This window comes from Gossypium arboreum, chromosome 7, assembly GCF_025698485.1.
Source record: "Gossypium arboreum isolate Shixiya-1 chromosome 7, ASM2569848v2, whole genome shotgun sequence".
In the NCBI taxonomy this organism is placed as follows: Eukaryota; Viridiplantae; Streptophyta; class Magnoliopsida; order Malvales; family Malvaceae; genus Gossypium; species Gossypium arboreum.
The window spans coordinates 6,858,121-6,868,843 of NC_069076.1; the positions used below are offsets into that span (position 1 = coordinate 6,858,121).

Genomic DNA, 10,723 nt, shown 5'->3' on the forward strand with positions numbered 1-10,723 from the left:
TTTCCAGTAGTTCTTTGATTTGTATATCAAATTCATCTATATCTTGTTTAGTATAAATCATAGGTTTGATTCTAATTATTTTATTAGGATTTTTTAATTTTATTTCACAATATCTTGGACTATTTTCCCATAATTTTAATGGTTCTTCACTAAAATTATTTTCTAGAATTTTAAACAACCAATTGTCGAAACCATTTTTTTGAAAAAAAACAGGATATCGACTTTGGTTTGAAAACGAAAATTAAAACGGGAGTCGCCACCAATCTTTATTGGGTGTGATCGGATCACGAAAACATTTTAGTTTACTAAAACGACATTTTGGTCTACGAAATTTGAGAAAACGGGTTCGGGAGTCGGTTACGTACGAGGAGGATTAGCACCTTCATAATGCCCAAAATTGGTACCTAATTGATTAATTAATGTCTTAATGTCGAAGTTTGAAAAGATTTCAGAGTACGATCCTTTTATTTGAAAGAAAATCGGGATTATTCGAATTAAATGTAAAGACCAACTCATTTCAAAGGAGAGAATGCCATACCCGGTAAGTTAGGGTCCAACATTTCAGACCTTCGGGGCTAAGTTGGTCTTTGATTTTTAAAATTCATGTATGAAGGCTCGAGAGAAGGATATTCGGTCTTCCGGGACTCATGAAAGATTAGAACTCAGTAAGTTAGAGCTCAATGTCTCAGATCTCCCAAATACCGAAGGTTGCCTTGATTTTGGAAATCACTACCCTCAATATAACGTGATGCCACACCCAGTAAGTTAGGGTGCAACGTCCCGAATTTCAAGAATAGGTTTTTATTTGAACCTCATACAATAGATTTAAGAAGGGTACTCAATTATTTAGGTTTAACGAGGAAAATTGGTACTCAGTAAGTTAGGGCACAATCCTTCCGAGGACCCCAGATATCGAATATTGCCTTTGTTTTGAAAACAATAGAGGATAAATCTTTGAATAAAATGAATTTAGGGCGGTTGAAACTCAACACAAAAAATGATGACATGCAATATGAAAATAGCAGTATAATAGTAAACTTGATGTGTATATATTAATACCTAGAATATAGTAAATATAAGGAAAATCAACAATAATCATAACAATAGTAATAAATATAATAACATAACAAACATAGCGATAAAGATATTAACGATACGAAAATGCATAATAGAAGTGAAAATAATATGTCGAATGATGATGTATATATATATAGTGATAATAGTAAAGTTAAAATAACAATACTAAATTAGTGAAAGTGAAAATAATAAATAATAATAATTTAGTATAAAAATATTCGATGAAAAAAAAACTATAGTATATAAAAATAATATAGTAGGTCTATTAATAATTATAAAAAACTTTAGCGAAAAATATATATATATATATAAATTTCCGGGTAATTTGAAAGCATTTAAAGAAAACAAAAAAGGACTTGATTGCACACAGGATAGGGACTAATCGAAAATTTCCCATTTAAAAGAAATGTGCACATTTCCATCCCTTGAATGCACGGTCAGCTTTTCCCCTTCCCCAGGCTCTACTTTTGAGGGGAAAAAAACAAATGAAGCCTACTTTTTGTTTTTATTTTTAAAACATTGAACACCCTTTTTTGAAAACAAAAAAAACATTTACCCATCATCTCTTATTTTCCTTAAAGAAAACAGAGAAAGCTCTCAAATTTTCTCTTAGGCCTGCGCCACCCTCATCGGAGGTCCGGCGAGCCGAGGTCGTGAGTTCGTCGGTAAGTCCCCTCCCTCCCTCTCTTGTTTTTTTAAAAAAAATGTTTTTTAAAAAAAAATTTGAAAATGGAACAGAACAAACGAAATCCAAATCAAGAGAAAATTCCAAAAACAATGAAAAATCACCTTTCAAAACTTAGTTCCGATTCTTGATTTACTCTTCCACTTTGTATTATCTCCGAAGAAAAAATATATATCCCCCCAAAATACAACCGATTCTTCCCTTTGAAATCTCCAAAAAATTCCCCCCGTATTACATTCAGATCTGGCCTTTATAGCCATTTCAATACAACATTTTTTTAAATTTCTTGCCATTGCTTCTTGTCGTCTGCCTTTGTCTTAGTGTTTGCTTTCTTTTTTGACTTATTCTGCAGGTGATGGAAATCAACAGGTGGGTGCACATGGAGGAGTTGGTGGGAGTGTCAGACGCGTGGGGCGTGATGGCCAAGGCTGAGGGGCATGGTGGCCGACATGGTGGCATGGAAAGCTGGGGTGCCAGGGGTTTGCTGCTGAAAAACCTTAAGCAAGTGGGCTGTTATTTGGGCTAGGGTTTGATGTAAATTGGGCTGTTTAATATTGTAAATGGGCTAATTATTTTGGACTCTTTTTTATTGTTTTGGGTTTTGTTATTTTTTATTTGTCTGGGCCCGGGCAATATTGGGCCTGTACAGCTGCCCCTCTTTACTCATTGTTGTGTAACGAGAATAGATCAAAGATTATAAAAAGACCAATTTTGCCCGGGCTCGCCGAGTCTTGAGTTCTTGATCCTTGATCTTCTTTAAATGGAATCTTGACAGCTTCAACCTGCTTCACCGCAACTCAAAAAGGCGATATCTGCTATCTTTAATCTGCTTCCCGTCTAATACAGAGACGCCGAATCTGCTTCTTCGATTTGTTTTCTGACAATACAGATATGTCAAATCATCTTAGATTTGCTTCAGTGTAAACACGCGAAAGCCAAATCAGCTATGTCTTTGATTTGCTCCAAGCCATGATTTACTTCACTGGAACTTCCGAGATTAAGGAAGAAGATATTTGTAGCCTCGATCTTCTTTACTAAACTTCAAGGACTTAGAATTCAAGTAGAAGGGATTTGTAGCCTCGGCCTACTACACTGAAACTTTGGAGATTCAGGGAGAAGAGATTTGTAGTTTCGATCTTCTCTACTGAAACTTCAAGGACTTAGAATTCAAGTAGAAGAGATTTGTAGCCTCGGCCTACTACACTGAAACTTCAGAGATTCAGGGAGAAGAGATTTGTAGTTTCGATCTTCTCTACTGAAACTTCAAGGACTTAGAATTCAAGTAGAAGGGATATAAAATCTGTATCTTCGATTAACTCCAATCTTTATTCTTTACTCGGCATGTGATCCTGAGCTCAACTCATTTCTCGCAAATATGAATTGACTTTTTTTTTTTTAAAAAAAGCAGATATTAAAACAGAAATAGCTCAGCACGTGAGCTAAGGCTCAGCTCACCTCTCGCAATATGAGTTGGTTTTTTGAAACTTAATTTGAAAAGCAGATTTTGAAAATACCTCGACATGTAACCCGAGGCTCAACTCACCTCTCGCAATATGAGTTGATTTTTTTGAAAAGCAGAATTTGAAAAGCATAAATTGAAAAAATGAAAATTGAAAATACCTCAGCGTGCGAGCCGAGGCTCAACTCACCTCTCGCAATATGAGTTGATTTTTTTTTTTTTGAAAAGCAAAACTTGAAAATACCTCAGCGTGTAAGCCAAGGCTCAACTCACCTCTCGCGATATGAGTTAATTTTTTTGAGAAGCAGAAATTGAAAAAAACATCTATTGAAAATACCTCGGAGTATGACCTGAGGCTCAATTCACCTCTAGCAATATGAATTGATTTTTGAAAATATAAATTGAAAATACCTCGCTATGTGACCCGAGGATCAATTCACCTCTAGCAATATGAATTGATTTTTGAAAACATAAATTGAAAAACAGAAATCGAAAATACCTCAGCATGTCCTGAGGCTCAACTCATCTCTCGCAGTATGAGTTGATTTTTGACAAACAGTAATTGAAAATACCTCAGTGTGCCCCGAGGCTCAACTCACCTCTCGCAATATGAGTTGATTTTTTTGACAAACAATAATTGAAAATACCTCAGCGTACTCCGAGACTCAACTCACCTCTTGCAATATGAGTTGATTTAGAAAACAGACATAAAAACAGAAATTGAAAGTGACTCAACACGTGAGCCAAGGCTCAACTCACCTTTCTCAATATGAGTTGATTTTTTTGAAAGTAGAATTTAAAAAATACCTCGGCGTGCCCCGAGGCTCAACTCACCTCTCGCAATTATGAGTTGATTTTTTGAAAACAGAAATGAAACATCCACATACCAACAGATGTCATCTGGTGGAGCTCAAATGTCTTTTCCTTGATTCAGTATAACTAACATTGCATCCTCTTGCTCATTGAGTACTCAGATATGTCATTCATGATGTTATCATGATATGCACATGTTTGTCTTAAATGCCTTTATGCCTACATGATTATGCTATGAGCTTTAGGCATGTTTGTCATATATCCCTTTTTTGTCACGATTTTTGATGATCCGCGTTCATTGCTTCGACTCTTGACTTTCTCTTCAGTACCCGTACCCGTCCTCAAGCTTCACGAATAATCTGTGTTTCTCAGATATCACTCTTTTGCCCCTGGTTGAGCTTTATCCTTGCGTTGAGACTCTTGTACTTATCAAATTCTTTCCCGGGTAATGCTTAACATTTCTTTTGTTTAGAGCATGTCATTTCACTATTTATCATGTAATTGAACCATATAATGAGATGTATGAAAATGGTCAGGTAGAGATAAAAGGATACCTCACATTTATTCATTTCAAATGTTGCAAACAAAGAAAGTTAACCAATGATAGTAAAAGAGTGTCATAAAGAGGAAAGGGATTGCATTCAACGAATACAAATGCTCTAAATATTCAATGCATGAACTCTTTCACGTTCCTCAATCAAGAATCTTTTCGAGCATGGCTTCTTGCCTAGAAGATTTCGAGCTTTCAGAAATGCTTCAAATACTGTAGTCTCACTATTTGACCCACCGTTCAAAACGCCTTACTTTTTAAGCCAGTGCTTGCTTCATTAGAACGCCATTTCGGGTTTTCATCCTAATCTTTTGTGTTAATCAAGACGCCCTTTTTGGGTTTTCGCCTTGATCACCCTTTTTTTTTAGGCATAATATTTCTTCACAATATCTGAGTTCACTGGATTTGGTGACTCCTTCCCATCCATCTCAGTGAGAATCAAAGCTCCACCCGAGAATGCCTTCTTTATGACGTATGGTCCTTCCCAATTCGGTGCCAATTTTCCTTGCAGGTATCTTTGTATTGGGAGAATCTTTCTCAGCACGTGTTCTCCTTCGTGGAATTCTCTTGGCCGTACCTTTTTATAATGAGCCGCAATCATTCTCTTCTGGTACATCTGTCCATGACAAATTACCTTTAGACGTTTTTCTTCGATGAGGTTTAACTGGTCATATTGAGCTCGAACCCATTCTGCTTCCTCTAATTTCGACTCCATTAAGACTCGTAGAGAGGGGATCTCAACTTCGATAGGTAGCACAGCTTCCATTCCATAGACCAGAGAGAAAAGAGTTGCCCCCGTAGATGTTCGTACAGATGTGCGATATGCATACAAAGCAAATGGTAGCTTCTCGTGCTAGTCTTTATATGTCTCGGTCATTTTCCCAATAATCTTCTTAATATTCTTGTTGGCTGCTTCAACAGCTCCGTTCATCTTTGGACGATAGGGTGAGGAGTTATGATGCTTTATTTGGAATTGCTCACACACTCCTTTCATCATCTTGTTGTTCAAATTTAAGGCGTTATCTGAAATGATTCTTTTAGGCAAACCATATCGACAAATGATTTCTTTTTTCAAAAACCTGCAAACCGCAGTCTTCGTCACATTGGCAAACGATGTGGCTTCTATCCATTTTGTGAAGTAATCAATAACCACAAAAATGAATCGGTGTCCATTAGAAGCTTTTGGGGAAATTGGCCCTATAACATCCATGCCCCACATAGAAAAAGGCCACGGAGAAGTCATGACGTGAAGGGGCAAAAGGGCTACATGAATTTTATCACCGTAAATTTGACATTTGTGGCATTTTCGTGCGAAATTAATGCAGTCGCTTTCCATCGTCAGCCAGTAATATCCGAGTCTCATAATCTTCCTGGCCATAGTGAAACCATTGGCATGTGTCCCGCAAATTCCCTCATGGACATCTTTAAGTATTTTTCTGGCTTCAACAGCATCTACGCATCTCAAGAGCACCTGATCTTTTCCTCTTTTGTACAGGATGTCCCCATCAAGAACGAATCCCGCTGCCATTCTTCTGATTGTTCTTTTGTCGTTCTCGTTTGCTTGTTCGGAATACTTTTGATTCTTGATATATTCTAAGACATCATGGAACCATGGTCGTCCATCTGGCTCTTTTTTAATGCTGAAACAATGTGCAGGAACTTCATATATGCTCATTTGAAGAGGCATTATTTTTGTTTCTCTGTTTGCTTTGAACATTGAAGTCAAAGTGGCCAAGGCATCAGCCAATTGGTTTTGTAATACCCCTACCCGTATTCATTGCCGGAATAGGGTACGAGGCATTACCGGAGTTTACGAATTAATTTTTTTATTTTTTTAATTTTTTTTTATATTCAATATAGCCCTTTTATAAATATCTAACCTTCCCTGTAATATTAAATCGAGACCAATCCACATCAACCAAATCAATTCAACATATTTTTATGATAGATTCATGCATTTATATAAAATAACGTCATCACATATCTATAACCAGGTTTGTTAACCATACTAATGGCTAACTTTACATTCATTTCACGTTAACATTTACTTTGTTAGCTTATACATGCCATTGATTTCCAAAATAAAGTTTCTTTATATACCGAAATCCCGAGGTTGACGATGTGATGTGTCTCCACCAAATCCGACCTCCGAGCTCTTAACACTACAAAACAGGAAAAAGGAAGCGGGTAAGCACTTTGTGCTTAGTAAGCTCATGTAACAAGAATTATACTTACCTAATATTTTCAATACAATATAATAAACATTCATATATCCATTCAATGCATTATTACCCTAACATGCACAAACTCAACATTCAAGTTAGTACAATAATTTCCATGTATCAATAATATATATATATACCATGATTGATGTACTCATCAATACCATGATTTTCATTCCTTATTATTTTCATATTTATCCCGTTGAATTTATCGAATTTCAATGGATTTTCAGAGGTACACTTTTAGTGTACAATTCCGGTCCGTCAATTCATATTCATGTGCGCACATTTCCATTTCAGAGAGCACACTCCATGAACCTCAACCTTGCAATGGATTACCATCGAGCTAAATCCTCGCAATATAAACTCATAGAGTATTGTCGGGATTACCACCCAAAGCTAAATCCTCGCAACGACAATTACTCTAATGAGCTTGGATCTGAATTACCATCCAGCTAAATTCAGACCCTAATTCGGATTACCCGTCGTGCTAAATCCATTTTACACATATTCTTCGGAGGGCTATATCAGATAGGATCACCCGTCCGGCTAGATCTTTTTACCGTCAATTCCTTTTCGAAATCCATCGAATTTTCCTTTCATTCAAACAGATTTCTTCCCATTTTCTCAAATATATCAATGTTTCATAAATTTTCATACAATGAACATTCAAATCATATTCATATCAAAAACATACAATCTCAAGTAATTTAAGAATATAATTCAAGTTACACGAACTTACCTTGATACTTGATTGTAAACAAGAAAAATCTATTAATCCCGAACTTTTTCCTTTCCTCGATCTAGCTTCAGATTTGAATCTTCTGGATCTAAATAAATAAATTTAATTATCAATTTAATACATTTCATGTTCATATGCAACATTCTCTATAATTCAACAATTATTTATAGTTCATTCAAAGCTGTCTACTTGAGTCATAGTCACTAAATTATTTATAACTTGAGCTACGGAACTCGAAATTAAGATCCATTAATTTTCCCTGAAACTAGACTCATATATATTTTTACCATAAAATTTTCAGAATTTTTGTTTAGCCAATCAGTACAGTTTATTCTTCAAAGTCACCCTGTTCTGTTGTCTAACAGTTCTGACCCTTCTTCACTAAAATAAATTATCTCTTTATATAGAATTCAAATGATGTTCTTGTTTGTTTCTATTAAAATAGACTCATTCAGAATTCTAGACATATAAATTTAAGTCCCTAATTATTTTTATTCAATTTTTATAATTTCTCAAAGTCAGAACAGGGAACCTGAATTCATTCTGACCTTGTCTCACAAAATTCATTATATCTAAAATTTACAAATCCATTGCTTACAATATTTCTTCTATAGAAACTAGACTCAATAAGCTTTAATTACATATTTTGTTCATCTTCTAATTCGATTCATACAATTTTTGGTGATTTTTCAAAGTTAGTCTACTGCTGCTGTCCAAACTGTTTTAGTGCAAGCTGTTTATTACTATTTTTCCCCTAAGCTTTTAATAAATGATAATTTCGTCCCTACTCAATTAGCCTCTCAATTGAGCTGATTTTTCTCAATTAACATTTTATTCTATCACCTTAAACTAGTTTACAACCTTTAGGAATCAGAATTTCATCAATAGACTTTAATTCCAAACATTTTCACAATTAGGTCCCAAAAATCAATTTCCATTGAAATTGCCTAATAAAATCATCTCATAAACAAATTAAAGCTTTAATTTCATTCTATTTCATCATAAACTTACAGAACTCAACCATGGTGACTTTAAATTTCATCCATGAAATCAAAAACTAATGAATTTAATAGTAGGATCTAGTTGTAAAAGTCTTAGAAACACAAAAATTACAAGAAAAAGGCAAGGATTAACTCACTTGGTGCAAAAATTATGAAATACCAGCTTAGAGAACCCTCCTATGGCGTTTTTAGCTGCTGGAATTGAAGAGAAATGAAGAGAAATCTAGATATTTCCTATTTAGTCCTAGTTTTATTTAGTTAATTTTGCAATATTCCAATTTTACCCTTAATTTATCAATTTTTCTGCTGATTGCATACCCTTGCCGGCCAGCCCAAATAACTTTTGGGTCTAATTACCTTTTAAATCCTTTCTCATTAGACTAATAAGCTATTTAATCACTCTAGCAACTTTTACACCTATTACAATTCAGTCCTTTTCATTTAATTGACTACCCAAACATTAAAATTTCCTAACGAAATTTTAATACCACATTAATAACATTTCATAAATATTTATAAAATTATTTTTGACTCGGTTTTACGAGATAGAGGTCCCGATACCTTATTTTACCCAATTTCTTCAATAATTTCTTTTTCTAACTAATCACTAAATCGATAAAATTTTCCTATCAATATTTTCATACGATTTTCCTATCATATAAATTTTCAAGCAAAAATATTAAAATAAATTTTTCTTTAAATCGGATCTATGGTTACTGAAACCATTGTTCCGATAACCTTAATTTAGGCCATTACAACTCTCCCCTTTTAAGGATTTTCGTCCTCGAAAATCTTACTCAGAAAGAGGTTTGGGTATTGTTTCCTCATTGCCTCCTCCGGTTCCCATGTTGCTTCCTCAATCCTGCTTTTGCCACAATACTTTCACCAAATTTATCTTTTTATTTCTAAGCTCTTTTGTCTCCGTGTACAATATCTTGACCGGTTCTTCACCGTAAGTCATATCCGGTTGAATCTCTACTTCGGAGAAATAACATGTGAAGGATCTGATCGATATCGTCGTAACATAGATACATGAAAACATTATGGATTCTATCAAGTTCCGGTGGTAATGCCAATCGATAAGCGACCGGTCCAATTCTTTCTATGATTTCATAGGGCCCGATAAATCTTGGACTCAATTTACCCTTTCGACCGAATCGAAGAACTTTCTTCCAAGGAGACACTTTCAGAAATACCTTGTCACCGACTTGAAATTTAATCTCTTTTCGCTTAAGGTCGGCATATGATTTTTGACGATCGGAAGCTGCTTTTAGACTATCTCGAATAACCTTTACTTTTTCTTCTGTTTCCCGAATCAAATCAACCCCATGTATCTTCCTTTCACTGAGCTCGGTCCAATATAACGGTGTTCTACATTTTCTACCATACAAAGCTTCATACGGAGCCATTTTAATACTAGATCGATAATCGTTATTGTAAGCAAATTCAATCAAAGGTAGATACCTCTCCCAATTACCTTCAAACTCTAGTATACAACATCGAGCATATCTTCCAATACTTGAATTACACACTCAGATTGACCATCCGTGCGAGGATGAAATGCGATCTTGAAATACAACTGAGTACCCAAGGCTTCTTGCAATTTGTCCCAGAAACGAGACGTAAATCGGGGATCTCTATCTGATATAATGGAGACAGGCACTCCATGTAACCTGACAATCTCAGATATGTACAGTTCAGCTAGTTTATCTAAAGAATAATCCATACGTACTGGAATAAAGTGAGCTGACTTTGTCAATCGGTCTACAATCACCCAAATAGCATCTTTTTCCTCGGAGACAAAGGTAGCCCGATACAAAATCCATTGTGATTCTTTCCCATTTCTATTCCTAGATAGTAATTGGTCAAGTAACCCAAGGTACCGATGTTCACTTTAACTTGTTGACATATTAAACACCTTGATACAAACTCGGAGATATCACGTTTCATTCCGACCACCAAGACATCTTTTTCAGATCATTATACATTTTATTACTCCCGGATGTACGAGACATAGTACTCATGTGGGCCTCGCGTAGAATCTTCAGATGAGCTCAATTCGAGGTACACATACCTACCTCTGAATAATAAACAATCATCGAACCAATCAAATTCGAATCATTACCCGACTCACACTGTGCCTGTTTAACTCAGTAACTTCTCATCATTCTTCC

The 10,723-nt window shown here is 35.3% G+C and overlaps 1 long non-coding RNA gene across 1 annotated transcript; it reads left to right on the forward strand.

The window, feature by feature from the left end:
- The first annotated feature begins 1,641 nt into the window (after nt 1-1,641).
- On the forward strand, nt 1,642-2,566 carry LOC128295113 (uncharacterized). Its single transcript, XR_008285427.1, has 2 exons — nt 1,642-1,742; nt 2,115-2,566. It is a non-coding gene; the product is annotated as an uncharacterized LOC128295113 (long non-coding RNA).
- The last annotated feature ends 8,157 nt before the right edge of the window (nt 2,567-10,723 follow it).